Here is a 15,585-nt window from a genome sequence, read left to right on the forward strand (position 1 = left end):
AGAGGGTGGCAGGGGAAGACAGAGGGTGGCAGGGGAAGGCAGATGATGGCTGGGGAGGCAGTTGGTTTCAGGGTGAGGCAGTGGGTGACAAAGAGGCAGAGGATGGCAAGGAGAGGCAATGGGCAACTGTGGAGTCAAAGAGTGGCAGGTAGAGGCAGTGGGTGACAGCGCTAGGCAGTGGGTAACAGCGAGAGGCATAGAATGACAGCGGGCTCCTACCCCCAATTCACTCACACACCACTTACCTTGAAACAATGATATCACTAGGACTATATTGAATGCCAGGGGATAGTGTTAAATATATATAACAATAAAATGGCATAATAAATGTGTAACAAATGTTTTCCCTCTTACAACCTCCTACTCTTAATATTTCCCCCCCTTAAACCTTCACTTATATAGATGTAATGATTTTTTTGACCCCCATCCCCTGTATATATTTAATAATTTATCCTCCCCCACCCCTTCACTTATATAACACTAATGATCTTTTGTTCCACACACCATTTCTCTTGTGCCCCTTCTCCTTTTTTAAATACAGTGGGCGGGATGTACTAATGTACATCGCCGCCCATCGCCGCCCTGCGCTACGTTGCTGATCGCATATGTACTAACATATGCGATCAGCATTGCGGAGGACAGCTCTTCCGATAAGAGCTGTCCTCCGCGATGCGCAGCGGCAGCCTGACTTCCGGGATTCGGCCCCAGAAGTCAGTCTGCGCATGCGCGGGGTGACGGGGGCGGCCGCAGGGCATGCTGGGAGGGATCCGATCGGATCCCTCATACAGCGCCGCGGAGAGAAGCCCATAGGCTTCTATGGACGTACGCCAGCTGAAGCTGGCGTACCCCACCGCGGCGCTGTCCTGCCGGCCGGGGGTTAGTACATCCGGAAAATGCGGTAAACAGGGAGTTTACCGCATTTTTCGTTTAGTACATCCCGCCCACTGCCTGCTCCTTCACTTCACTTTTTCTTCTGTCTTCTTTATGGGTGCTGAGCTTAGGCTGGCCAGGGCTTTTCTTGCTGCTCTGCACGCAGCCTCTGCTTCTCTTCTCAGGAGGGGGGCTGCACGGATGGTGTAATGGTTAGCATTACTGCTTTACAGCACTGAGGTCATAGGTTATATTCCTACTATGTTAGGGCAACTGGGTGGAGTGTGTATATTCTCCCGTGCTTGAGTAGGATTCCTTCGGGTGCTTCGGCTGCCTCCCACAAGCCTAAAATATACTGGTATGTTAATTGGCTGCCATCAAAAATTAACCATAGCTTGAATGTGTGTGCGTGTACATGTGGTAGGAATATAGATTGTAAGCTCCACTGGGGCAGGGACTGATGGAATATGTGCACGCTATATAAATAACTGGTAATATATAATAAATGTTATGATGTTGTGACGTCTCATTTTCTCCCTTGCTATTACTCACACCACCAGTGCTTTCCACCTGTCTATCCTGGCACAATGCAGGAGATGGAGGAAGGAACTCAGAACCGGGACAGAAGGGTATACTGATGACATACAATCGTGGTTGAATCTGGCAACAGAGTGGTCTGGTCAGCTGCAGACCACTTAGTCCAAAGGGGCCCCGGCGCACCGCATCGACTGTACCGACAGTGGTTCCACCACTGAACTAATATGCCTGATATAGAAAATTATAGTTGCCAACATCTTAAAATAGTTAAAACATTATTTCTCTAATGTCCTAGTGGATGCTGGGGACTCCGTAAGGACCATGGGGAATAGACGGGCTCCGCAGGAGACTGGGCACTCTAAGAAAGAATTAGGACTACTGGTGTGCACTGGCTCCTCCCTCTATGCCCCTCCTCCAGACCTCAGTTAGAATCTGTGCCCGGACGGAGCTGGGTGCATTTTAGTGAGCTCTCCAGAGCTTGCTAATAAGAAAGTATTTTGTTAGGTTTTTTATTTTCAGAGAGATCTGCTGGCAACAGACTCTCTGCTACGTGGGACTGAGGGGAGAGAAGCAAACCTACTAACTGCGGCTAGGTTGCGCTTCTTAGGCTACTGGACACCATTAGCTCCAGAGGGATCGAACACAGGATCTTAACCTTGGTCGTCCGTTCCCGGAGCCGCGCCGCCGTCCTCCTCGCAGAGCCAGAAGACAGAAGCCGGCGGGTGAAGCAAGAAGACGTCAAAATCGGTGGCAGAAGACTCCTGTCTTCATATGAGGTAGCGCACAGCACTGCAGCTGTGCGACATTGCGCCCACACTAACCCACACACTCCGGTCACTGTAGGGTGCAGGGCGCAGGGGGGAGGGGGGGGGGCGCCCTGGGCAGCAATTGAGTACCTCCTGGCAGAAAGCAGCATATATACAGCTGGGCACTGTAATATGCATGAGCCCCCGCCATTATTTTTACACAAAATCGCGGGACAGAAGCCCGCCGCTGAGGGGGCGGGGCTTCTTCCTCAGCACTCACCAGCGCCATTTTCTCTCCACAGCTCCGCTGAGAGGAAGCTCCCCAGGCTCTCCCCTGCAGAAGCACGATAGAAGAGGGGGAAAAAGAGAGGGGGGGCACATAAATTTGGCGTAAAAACAATATATACAGCAGCTACTGGGTTAATACTAAGTTACTGTGTGATTCCTGGGTCATATAGCGCTGGGGTGTGTGCTGGCATACTCTCTCTCTGTCTCTCCAAAGGGCCTTGTGGGGGAACTGTCTTCATGTAGAGCATCCCCTGTGTGTGTGGTGTGTCGGTACGTGTGTGTGGACATGTCTGTGGTAAAAGGCTCCCCTAAGGAGGAGATGGAGCTAATATGTGTGTGAGAGGGTATCTCCGTCGACAACGCCGACACCTGTTTGCAGTGGCGTCAGAAGGTGGGTGCGGGGGGTGCGGCCCGCACCCAGGTGTCACCCACGGAAGGGGTGACACCAAGGTCTGGCTCTTCTGCAGTGACAGGAGCCGAGTGCTGCAGTGTGATAATCCTCTGCAGCACTCGGCTCCTGTCACAGAAAAGGAGCCGCCACTGCACGCCGCCTAGTCTCCGGGGGCAGCCAGCATTTCCGAGGAAGCTGGATACACACCCCCACCCCGGAGTGAAGAGGAGACCCGTGAGGCCACGCCCCTTTAAATTAGGCCACACACCCTTCTCGCCCGCCCGCGGCTCCGGCGGGGTGAGTGTGGGAAGAGGGGGGTGGGGGTGTTGTAATGCAGAGTGCGCACCGGGTGTACCCACACCTGGTGACGCCTCTGCCTGTTTGGATATGTGTAGTGCTAAGGTGAATTTATTGCACAAAAGATTAGAGAACAGACAGGAAATCTACCCATGTCTGTCCCTATGGCGCAGAGACCTTCAGAGTCTCACAATGCTCACTATCCAAAATAATAAACACTGATCTCGACACGGAGTTTGACTCCAGTGTCGACTACGATAATGCAAAGTTACAGCCAAAATGGCAGAAAGGTATTCAATATATGATTATTGTAATAAAAGATGATTTGCATATCACTGATGACTCATTTGTCCCTGACACAAGGGTACACAGGTTTAAGGGGAAGAAAGCTAAAGTAAATTTCCCTCCTCTCATGAGGAAAAAGAGCGGGAATCTCCAGACAAGAAACTGCAGCTTCCCACAAAGAATTCTCAGGCAGTATCCTTTCCCCACTAGGGCCAGGATGTGATGGGAATCTTCCCCTAGGGTGTCACGTTTGCCCAGAAGGTAGCCTTAGCTATTCTCAGGGAGCCTGCAGAGAGCGTGCACATTCTGGTACACTACTCAGACCGGCGATTGTGTCGGCATGGGTTGATAGCGCTGTGGTGGCGTGGACAGGTACCTTATCAGCAGAAATTGGGACCCTAGTATGTATATATATATATATATATGTATATAGAGAGATATGTATATATATTAAAGATGCTGTCTTAAGAGATATATATAATCAAACATGCCCAAAGAGACATGAGTATACTGGGTCCTAGAGTCAAAGCTATGTCGATTTCTGCTTGACGTGTCTTGTAGAATATGCAATGGACTGATGATACCGACTTAAGTGGCATATGGAAGGCTGAGGATTGTGTGGAGAAGGGTTCTCGGACCTGGTCTCCACGGCTATAGCTGGTAATTCTGATGTTTTGCCTTATATTCCTGCACAGCCTAGGAAAGCACGTCATTATCAAATGCAGCTTTTCGAACAAAGAAACAAGAAAGTCCGAGGTGCGTCCTTTCTTGCCGGAGGCGGGGCCAGAGGAAAGAAGCTGCACAACACAGCTAGTTCCCAGGAACAGAAGTCCTCCCCGGCCTCTATGAAAATCCACCGCATGTCGCTGGGGCTCCACAGACGGAGCTAGGCCCGGTGGGGGCACGCTTTCGTAAGTTCAGCAACAAGTGGGTTCACTCCCTGTTAGATCCCTGGGCAATGGATATTGTGTCTCAGGGACACAAGCTGGACTTTGAGAAGATGCCTCCTCACTGCCGGCCCTGCCGGCTTCCCCCCACGAGAGGGAAACAGGGTTAACTGCAATTCACAAATTGTATATTCAACAGGTGGTGATCAAGGTTCCCCTCCTTCGACAAGGAGGGGGTTATTATTCGACCATGTGGTAGTCCCGAAACCAGATGGTTCGGTCAGACCCATATTGAATTTAAAATCCCTGAACATATACCTGAAAAGGTTCAAGTTCAACATGGAATCGCTAAGAACGGTCATTACAAGCCTGAAAGGGGGAGGTTTTATCGTGACTTGGGACATTAAGGAGGCATACCTTCATGTCCCCATTTATCCACCCCATCAGGCGTACCTCAGAATTGCGGTACGGGATTGTCATTACCAATTTCAGACGTTGCCGTTTAGTCTTTCCACGGCCCCGAGAATATTCACCAAGGTAATGGCGGAAATGATGGTGCTCCTGCGGAAGCAAGGTGTCACTGTTATCACGTACTTGGACGATCTCCTCATAAAAGCGAGATCAAGAGAGCAGTGGCTGAACAGCGTATCACTTTCTCTGGAAGTGTAACGGAAACACGGCTGGATTCTATATATTCCAAAGTCGCAGTTGGTTCCTACAGCTCATCTGCCTCTCCTAAGCATGATCCTAGACACAGACCAGAAAAGGGTTTATCTCCCGATAGAGAGAGCTCAGGAGCTCGTGACACTGGTCAGGAATCTATTCAAACCAAAACAGGTGTCAGTGCATCACTGCACTCGAGTCCTGGGAAGGATGGTGGCATCATACGAGGCCATTCCCTTCGGCAGGTTCCATGAGAGGACCTTCCAATGGGACTTACTGGACAAGTGGTCCGGATCACATCTTCAGATGCATCGGTTAATCACCCTATCCCCCTGGGCCAGGGTGTCTCTCCTGTGGTGGCTGCAGAGTGCTCACTTTCGCGAAGGTCGCATATTCGGCATTCAGGACTGGGTCCTGGTGACCACGGATGCAAGCCTCCGAGGGTGGGGGGCAGTCACATAGGGAAGAAATTTTCAAGGGCTGTGGTCAAGTCAGGAGACTTGCCTTCACATCAACATCCTGGAGCTAAGGGCCATATACAACGCCCTAAGTCAAGCGGAGACCCTGCTTCGCAACCAATCGGTGCTGATTCAATCAGACAACATCACCGCAGTGGCTCATGTAAACCGCCAAGGCGGCACAAGGAGCAGGGTGGCGATGGCGGAAGCCACCGGAATTCTTCGATGGGCAGAGAATCACGTACGAGCACTGTCAGCAGTGTTCATTCCGGGAGTGGACAACTGGGAAGCAGACTTCCTCAGCAGGCATGACCTCCACTCGGGAGAGTGGGGACTTCATCAAGAAGTCTTCGCGCAGATTGTAGGTCGGTGGGAACTGCCACAGGTGGACATGATGGCATCCCGCCTCAACAAAAAGCTATAGAGGTATTGTGCCAGGTCAAGAGACCCTCAGGGGATAGCTAAAGACGCACTGGTGACACCGTGGATGTTCCAGTCGGTTTATGTGTTTCCTCCTCTTCCTCTCATACCCAAGGTGATGAGAATCATAGGAAAAGGAGGAGTGAGAACAATACTCATTGTTCCTGATTGGCCAAGAAGGACTTGGTATCCAGATCTGCAATAAATGCTCACAGAGGACCCATAGCCTCTGCCTCTCAGACAGGACTTGTTGCAGCAGGGGCCCTGTCTGTTCCAGGACTTACCGTGGCTGCGTTTGTTGGCATGGCGGTTGAACGCCGGATCCTGGCAGAAAAAGGCATTCCGGATGAGGTTATTCCTACACGGATAAAGGCTAGGAAGGAGGTGATGGCTAAACATTTTCACCGTATATGGCGGAAAAAATGTTGCTTGGTGTGAGGCCAGGAATGCCTCTACGGAGGAATTCCAGCTGGGCCGTTTCCTTCACTTCCTACAGTCGGGAGTGACATTGGGCCTGAAATTGGGTTCCATTAGGGTCCAGGTTTCGGCCCTATCCATTTTCTTTCAAAAAGAACTGACTTCTCTTCCTGAAGTCCAGACGTTGTATAGGGAGTGCTGCATATTCAGCCCCCTTTTGTGCCACCAATGGCACCTTGGGATCTTAACGTGGTGTTGAGTTTCCTGAAATCTCACTGGTTTGAGCCACTTAAGACCGTGGAGTTAAAATATCTCACGTGGAAAGTGGTCATGCTATTGGCCTTAGCTTCGGCTAGGCGTGTGTCAGAATTGGCGGCTTTGTCAGGTAAAGCCCCTATCTGGTTTTCCATATGGACAGGGCAGGATTACGGACTCGTCCGCAATTTCTGCCGAAGGTGGTGTCATCTTTTCATTTGAACCAACCTATTGTGGTGCCTGCGCCTACTCATGACTTGGAGGATTCCAGGTTACTAGATGTAGTCAGGGCTTTGAAGATTTACGTTGCCAGAACGGCTAGAGTCAGGAAAACTGACTTGCTGTTTATCCTGTATGCATCCAACAAGCTGGGTGCTCCTGCTTCAAAGCAAACTATTGCTCGCTGGATCTGTAACACGATTCAGCAGGCTCATTCTGCGGCTGGATTGCCGCATCCAAAATCGGTAAAAGCCCATTCCACAAGGGAGGTGGGCTCTTCTTGGGCGGCTGCCCGAGGGGTCTCGGCATTACAGCTTTGCCGAGCAGCTACTTGGTCGGGTTCAAACATTTTTGCATAATTCTACAAGTTTGATACCCTGGCTGAGGAGGACCTTGTGTTTGCCCATTCGGTGCTGCAGAGTCATCCGCACTCTCCCGCTCGTTTGGGAGCTTTGGTATAATCCCCATGGTCCTTACGGAGTCCCCAGCATCCACTAGGACGTTAGAGAAAATAAGATTTTACTCACCGGTAAATCTATTTCTCGTAGTCCGTAGTGGATGCTGGGCGCCCGTCCCAGGTGCGGACTTCTTCTGCAATACTTGTATATTGTTATTGCTTAATTAAGGGTTATGTTATGTTGGCATCCGTTTGTTGATGCTCTGTTGTTGTTCATACTGTTAACTGGGTATGTTATCACAAGTTATACGGTGTGATTGGTGTGGCTGGTATGAGTCTTACCCTGGATTCCAAAATCCTTTCCTTGTAATGTCAGCTCTTCCGGGCACAGTTTCCTTAACTGAGGTCTGGAGGAGGGGCATAGAGGGAGGAGCCAGTGCACACCAGTAGTCCTAATTCTTTCTTAGAGTGCCCAGTCTCCTGCGGAGCCCGTCTATTCCCCATGGTCCTTACGGAGTCCCCAGCATCCACTACGGACTACGAGAAATAGATTTACCGGTGAGTAAAATCTTATTTTTTTGAAGACAATCTAAGCAATTCATGTACGATAGCCCAGTATGTTTTGAAAACTGAATTCCTTAATAGTGAATTTTTTGCATTTCAAATATTTATTTTCAGTAAATACTAACATATAACCTGAGATGTTAATGTATGGTAATATTGCTATGCATAAAAAAGATGCATTTTATTGCACAGTTGGTCCCTACTGAAAAATAGGAACATTTCCATGGGAAAACATTTCCAGGGAAAATCTTTTAAACCTTGCACTGTCCCTGGAAATTAGAGACAGTTGGCAAAGTCCATTTTAGCTTTACATGACAGTATTTAGCCAGTAGGACTCATGTAAACTCAATTTCCGTGAGGCAGCCAATGTGAACTTTTATAGTGAATTTGCCCATATAGTTACATATGCATCCATGTAATTTAATCCTTTCAGTTGTAAAGCATACTAGCCTATTGTCCCTAAATGTCCAGAAGATTCCCTGCATCCCGTCCACTTCTGGGACCAGTATGTTTTTGAAATGTGATAGGAAACTGGAGCTTTCAGAGGAAACCAAGCAAACACAGGAAAAACCTTCACGCAGATAATGCACTGGTCAGTGACAAAAATACCACTACCAGGACCCGACAGCTAGGGTGTGAGTCATTTTGCAAAGAGGTTGGGCTATGATGACCTGATTCATGGTGCCACACCCCCTCATTTGCCCCTGGGACCCCCCCATAATCTCCCAGAGGGTAATCCCAGAAAGTTGGCAGTTTATATTGTAAAGTTTTGCAAGCAGTATTCACGCTACCCTCCGTCTCATCTCCACACCTGCATTTTCTGTCTGATTTGTTTTTATGTATGATTTGCTATACCCAAGTACAGTAATGCAGAGTTTTGTAGCACCTTATAAAATACATTTTTATAATGTTGATTAATAGGAGACTATATGATATAGAGTCTAATTCAGACCTAATCGCAGCAGCAACATTTTTGACAGGAAGAGGCGATCGCAGGGCAGGAGGTGGCGTGCCAACTGCGCTATAACGCCGTTGGTGGGACGCGGTCCGGGCAAGGCAGGCATGTCCGGACCATTGCGGGGGCGGGCCACGGTGGCTGTATGATGTCACACGCAGCTGCTGCAACCCGGGGTGTGGCAGGTAGCCGCCTGCCAGTGCAGCTAGGCTGCACAGGCAGTGAGCTACTCAGTGGGTGCAAAAGCATCGCCGCCATGCGATGCTTTGCCCCCATGCGGGGCGGACTAGCCCTGTCTAGCCCATGTCTGAGTAACTGATCGTAGATGTGCTAAATTTACGATCAGATCTGAATGATCCCCATAGATAGGCCGTTAAACAATTTCCACACGTGGGATCATAGTTTCAGGGAGAGGAAGGGAAAGTGTTTATGTATCTGTTTATTTTCCTTTAGACTGGACTCAAGTATCTCCAACAGGAGATCAGCACAAGTGTTTGAAACAGTTGAAGCTACCTGTGCTAAATTTGTTTTCTTTAAAAAAGAACTTGCCATCATTCTGGCAGGTTATTGGATTAGACTTCTGTTAATATGTAGTTAATTGAATTACATCTCCCTGAATTATGAGCAGTCATTTTTAAAGAGCATGTGAAGATTTTATTTGGCAGCAGTTCACTATTTCAACAATGGGGATCATTCCGAGTTGATCGCTCGCTGACGATTTTCGCAGCGCAGCGATCAGGTGAAAAAATGGCATTTCTGCGCATGCGTATGCTCCGCAATGCGACGCGCGACGTACGGGTACAAAGCCCTTTGTGGTTGTGCTCAGGTTCTAGCGAAGTTTTTCTTCGCACTGACGGCCGCAAGAAGATTGACAGGAAGGGGGCGTTTCTGGGTGTCAACTGACCGTTTTCAGGGAGTGTTTGCAAAAACGCAGGCGTGTCTGAAAAAATGCAGGCGTGGCTGGGTGTTCGCTGGGCAGGTATATGACGACAAATCCGGACACGAATAGGCTGAAGTGATCACAAGCGCTGAGTAGGTTCAGAGCTACTCTAAAACTGCACAAACTGTTTTTGTAGAGCTCGGCTGCACAAGCGTTCGCACTTCTGCTAAGCTAAAATACACTTCTCAGTGGGCGGCGGCATAGCGTTTGCACGGCTGCTAAAACTAGCTAGCGAGCGATCAACTCAGAATGACCCCCCATGTCTCAAGTCACATATCACCACAAAAACATAGCACTACTAAGGGAGTCATTCCGACCCGTTCATACGCTGCAATCTTTCGCAGCCGTGTGAATGGGTCAGAACTGCGCATGCGTGCGGCCGGCAATGCGCAGGCATATTGCTGCCTGGCACTGGTCGTGGCCGGGCAGCGACGAGGGTAACGAAGAAAGCATTTGCAGCGGCAAACGTGAGAAAATTAACAGGAAGAGGCCGGCCGGGGGTGGCAACTCACAGTTTCCTGGGATTGCCGAAGAAAATGCAGACGTGTCCGGCCGAATGCAGGGAGGGATCGTGATGTCAGCTCCAGGAAGGATCGTCGCAGCGGGTGAGTAAGTCTTGAGCTATGCAGAGACTGCACAAACTTTTTGCTTGTGCAGTCTCTGCACAGCAGATCGCAGCCCTGCAAAGCCCTAACCCCCTCCCCTGTAGGCGGCGACTACCTGATCGCAGCAGTGCTAAAAGTAGCCTGCTAGCGATCAGGTCGGAATGACCCCCTAAGACTGTTGCTTTGCAAATCATTTATTAGTATCACAGGCAGGGGTGCTGAGTTGGGGAGGAGAGGATACTACTTACCTGGTCTGGGGCCAGCTACAGAGCCCAGGGTCATTAACACATGCTCAGTGGCAGCAGTCTCTCTCCCCGGCCCAGCACTATCACAAAGAGAGTGCGTTCAGGGCTGCCCTGCTGGGCGTTCTCTTACCTCTCCTGCTCTTGCTCTGTTCCGACACACCTAGGTCTCCGTGCTGGCGGTCGCAAGTCTTGACTCTCTTATACCTCCAAACTTTTAGTATGTGAAATCCGGGACTCTTGTGTGTGGCGGAGCCGCGCCCGCCCGAAAAGGGGGCATGATCTAGTGAAAAGGGGGCATGGCTTCATGGCTATGCCGCGACCGCCTGCCACGCCTCCATTTTCATCACAGTTGGGGCATGGCCAGCGTTCTGTGAGCTGCTGCCATTCCCCCAGTCCGTCTGTATGCAGTGAATAGACGCTGTGCTCATGCACACAGAGTTTATTCACCACCGCTCTGCTAGGCAGAGCAGCAGGTGACAGGAGCCTGCCAACTGCTCCCCCTCCAAGGGACACTGCGACCCTCGGGTGGGACAGCGGGACAGGCCCCCCAAAAAAGGGACTGTCCCACGAAAATCGGGAGAATTGGAAGATATGCTCTCTCCTCATTCTGCTGCTGTGGCTGGCTCCGGGTGCCGCCATGTTACTTCCGGGTGGTTCTTCTCCACTAAACACCAATGGTCACTCACAGGAAACAGCATCAGCAGGGAGGAGCCAATCAACTGAGACCCAGGGGTATAAATATCCTTCACTAGCACTTCCTGGTGTTAGCGCTTTGTTGTCTATAGCCTGCTATAGGCTCCAGCAGTGTCTCCCTGTTTCAGGTTCCTACTCAAGAACTCTAGTGCAATACAATCTGGCACTCACTGACTCCAGTAGTGGCAGCCCAGCTTCCCTGCAACCGAGACCTGACTGCAGCAGCAGTGCAGCCCATGGCTACCGGAGGGACAATCTACAGCAGGGGTCAGGGAACTTTTTTACCTTTTACCCCAAAATATATTTAGATACACCGCCGACGTTACCCCCTTGATTTGAAAGGAAGGAAATCATATATTATTGTGCATATATACTGGTTATCACTGTTTATATGGCATTTCTGAGATACTGTGCAATCTGGGCACCTATAGCATCCATTTTTTGCTGTTGGTATCCAGGTTTCGGTGTTTGTGGATGGTTGCAATGTCGGTCGCATTAGTAGTTGACGAAGATTCTTCCCACGTCGATACGCACAGAGAGGTGGCTCCTGACCTAGTTCCTTAAAGACCGGGTCTGTTGCTATAATGGGCCAATTTCGACGTATAGTACTCTGTGACCCTGTGGACGATACATCATAGGTGGTGGCGAATATCATACGCTTGGTGTCGACCCTTCGTTCACGTGAGGTCATACCCTGTGTGTGCCTATACCTTGCCTTCTTAAGACATCTGTTGATGGTACTTTGCTTATATTCACGTTCAAGAAACCTTTCCTTCATTAGCCCAATCTGCTCCTCCGCTTTATCAGGTGTGGATCATTAGATCGACAGTGTCTAGGTCGACAATATTTAGGTTGACCACTATAGGTAGACAGTCACTAGGTCGACAGGGTCAGAAGGTCGACATGTTCTAGGTCGACAGGTCAAAAGGTCGACATGAGGTTTTTATTTGTTTGTGTTGTTTTCTTCGTAGAGTGACCAGGAACCCCAATAAGTGCACCGTGTCCCCTCGCATGGCTCGCTTCGCTCGCCATGCTTCGGGCAAGGTGCCTCACTTCACTCGGCACAGATTACCATTCCAATCGTAGTCCACGTGGATCGTTAAGTATGAAAAAGTTAAAAAATTGAAAAAATCATGTCAACCTTTTGACCTGTCGACCTAGAACATGTCTACCTTCTGACCCTGTCGACCTTCTGACCCTGTCGACCTAGTGACTGTCAACCTATAGTGGTAGACCTAAACATTGTCGACCTAGACACTGTCTATCTTCAGACCGGATCCCGCTTTATCACCTAGAGTGTTATTGCGTAGGACTCTCATGAATTGGGATATGGGTAGATTTTCTTTTAAATGTGTGGGATGGTGGCTGGCCAAGTGTAACAGGGTATTGCGATCAGTGTCCTTCTTGTAGAGGGTTGATGCCAACGATCCATTGTGTCTGAACACCGTAACGTCCAGGAAATTAACAGAATCCCTGTCAGCCTGATGAGTAAAACGTAAAGGGCTATCTAGGTTATTAAGAAACCATATCATATCCTGGAGTTCTGCATCAGTGCCTAACCAAATAGAAAAAATGTTGTCTATATAACGACCGAAAAACAATAACTTGGACCCAAACTTAGGCATAATGTAGGTGGTCTCATATTTATGTACAAATAAATTTGCATAAGATGGTGCCAAGTTCGAGCCCATAGCAGTTCCATTTCTTTGCATATAGAAATCAGTGCCATAGATAAAGTGATTCTTATTTAGCACAACCTTAGCTAGCTCTACCAAAAGATCCACAGGTGGACCAGTAAACAACCCACTGGTAAGAGCTCCCCTCATGGCCAAAAGACCCTGCGTATGAGGAATAACAGTATACCGTGACTGTATATCCATAGTCACTAACAAAGCTGTGTCTGGTATTGCACCCAAGTTTTTTATTTTATCCAAAAAATCTGGAGTATCACGAATGTAGCTGGGCATATTCTTAACAAACGGCTGAAGGAAGGAATCAATAAAAATAGCCACTGGTTGCAAGACTGAACCCATTGCAGAAATGATGGGCCGGGATGGGACGGAGCAATAAGTGTCTTGTGTATTTTCGGTAGCGTGTAGATGATTGGACAGACCGGGTGGTCGACCTTCAAGAAGCCAGCCACACGATCGTCCAACCATCCACATCCAACCGCATGATCGATGATCCCATCAACCTGTCTCTTAATATTATACATGGGATTCGAGTCCAACCTTACATACGTTTCTTGATCAGACAATTGTCTTAATATTTCAGTATGATATGCCGTCCAATCCGGCACCACGACGGCACCCCCTTTGTCTGCCTGACGTATGACAATCCGGTCATTCTTGACCAAGCGTTTTAAAGCCATCCTTTGAAGTGAGGATAGATTGTCATACTTAGGTTTAACATATTTAGAGTCAAACTCTGCCTGAGTGACCCTAAGAACAGCCTTAATACTGGGGTTATTGGATGGGGGATCAAAACTGCTGGGTTTAGTAAGACCCATTGTATTGTATTGTCTAGCTGGGCTCTTCGAAAAAAATTCCCTAAGACGCAATTTTCTACCCAGTTTATACTGATCCACCGTCCAATTAAATCTGTTGTGTCTAACAGTAGGCACAAAGGAGAGCCCCAAGGCCAATACCTCAATTTCATCTGGGGACAAAATTTCCCCAGATGATTGAAGACAGCCGCTAGCGCTGCTTCCTTGGACGTCCCCTTCTTCTTGTATCCGCCCCTCTTCGAGGGGTACCTTGGCCTAGATTTCTGTTTGGATTGGACGTATTCCTGGTAACCCTGCCTAAAAAAGAGGAACCAGATGGAGGTCGTGTCTTGCTGCCTTCGCTTTCTGAGTTAGATTGAGAGGAAGAGTAGTCAATTACCCCAGTGTACTGTGGTCTACGTCCAGTGTTCCTTCTGGACTCTCCTCTTAACCACCTATACACCTGATTATTTGTATAGTCTGAATTTACTGTTGCCAGCTTCTTTCTTTTAAAGATAATCAGATCCTACTGGTATACATTAATTTGCTCAGTAAGTTTATCAATCCACTTGTCAGTGTTATCCTGTACCAAGGTAGCCAGATGTAAGGAATTAAATGTGGTAAATTCCTCTCTGACCTTTTTCAGCTCAACATCAGTGCTGTATTATAGCGGTGTTTGTTTACATTCAGTACAAGGGTTTATATACATTACCTACTTCCTGGTTGTGATTGGAAGGAGGAGTTGGCTCATTAGGTGTTGCTATATAAAGGGCAGAAGGCTTGACTGGTGATATGGGTTCCAGGATGATTTTGTTGCACTGCTGTATTTCTTGACAAAGGCCCACTAAGGGACCGAAATGTCGACTTTGTACCAGCCTATTGGCTAGTTTGATGCTGCTATGACCAAATAAAACACTATTCATTTGGATTAAGTGGTGAGTGCCTATACCTTGTGAAAATTATTGTTTGGTCTGTTGGCCATTATGGAGCACCGCCTGATGGAACATTGAAGTGTGGTCTTAATCTCTCTCTCTCTCTCTCTCTCTCTCTATATATATATATATATATATATAATTATTTATTTGTATTATTTTTGCCAATTATTTTTTGGCAATGAATGGGTTAATTAACACTTTCTCCCCAAAACACCAGAATGAATGTAAGAAAAATGGATGAGGGGGAAAGGGGCACGACTTTTAGGAGACAGATGGTCACATCCTCCCCTCAGTAATGTCAGTGGGAATTTCCCACTGTTATGTGGGCCACTGTCTGATCCTGCGGATCTCCGTCAGCGTCAGCCACAGAATACTTCAAGTTCTGTGTGTGGGTTGGCGGGCCGCGGGCGGGGAGGACAGGACAGCGGAGGATGGGCGGGCGTGAGGGAGCGCGGTGTGACGTCACGATGTCACACCGCGGCCAGGAACAAGGCACAGGGCGGCAAGAAGCACAGCGCAGGGCGGGCAGGAGGGAGCACGGTGTGACGTCAGCATGTCACACCGCAGCCAGGAACAAGGCACAGGGCGGCCAGAAGCACAGCGCAGGGCGGGCAGGAGGGAGCGCGGTGTGACGTCAGCACATCACATCGCAAGCCGGTCGGTGCTGGACGGGGCTGTGTCTCGGCAGTGCGACCGTCCAATTACCCCCAGGAATTTCATTTTTACCCCATTTGGGGTAATTAACCCCTGTTCCCTGACCACTGATCTACAGCATCCGAACATTTCGGACTTATTCAGAGATGGATGCAGATCGCTGCATACACAGCTAGATCTGCGTCCATCTCCTCGCACGCTGGGGGCCGCCCAGCACAGGGCAATGCCGCCCAGCATGTGTGAGGCCGCCTCCAGATGCGTCCATAATTAGATTGCTTACGCATTGGAACAACAGTTGAGCCCTGGCAGCGCAGCCCAGCTGTGCTGTCAGGCGGTTGGCTGACTTTTTTTATCGGCGTGACTGCATGTGGCATCACGG

Source organism: Pseudophryne corroboree, chromosome 6 (genome assembly GCF_028390025.1).
Source record: "Pseudophryne corroboree isolate aPseCor3 chromosome 6, aPseCor3.hap2, whole genome shotgun sequence".
Taxonomy (NCBI): Eukaryota; Metazoa; Chordata; class Amphibia; order Anura; family Myobatrachidae; genus Pseudophryne; species Pseudophryne corroboree.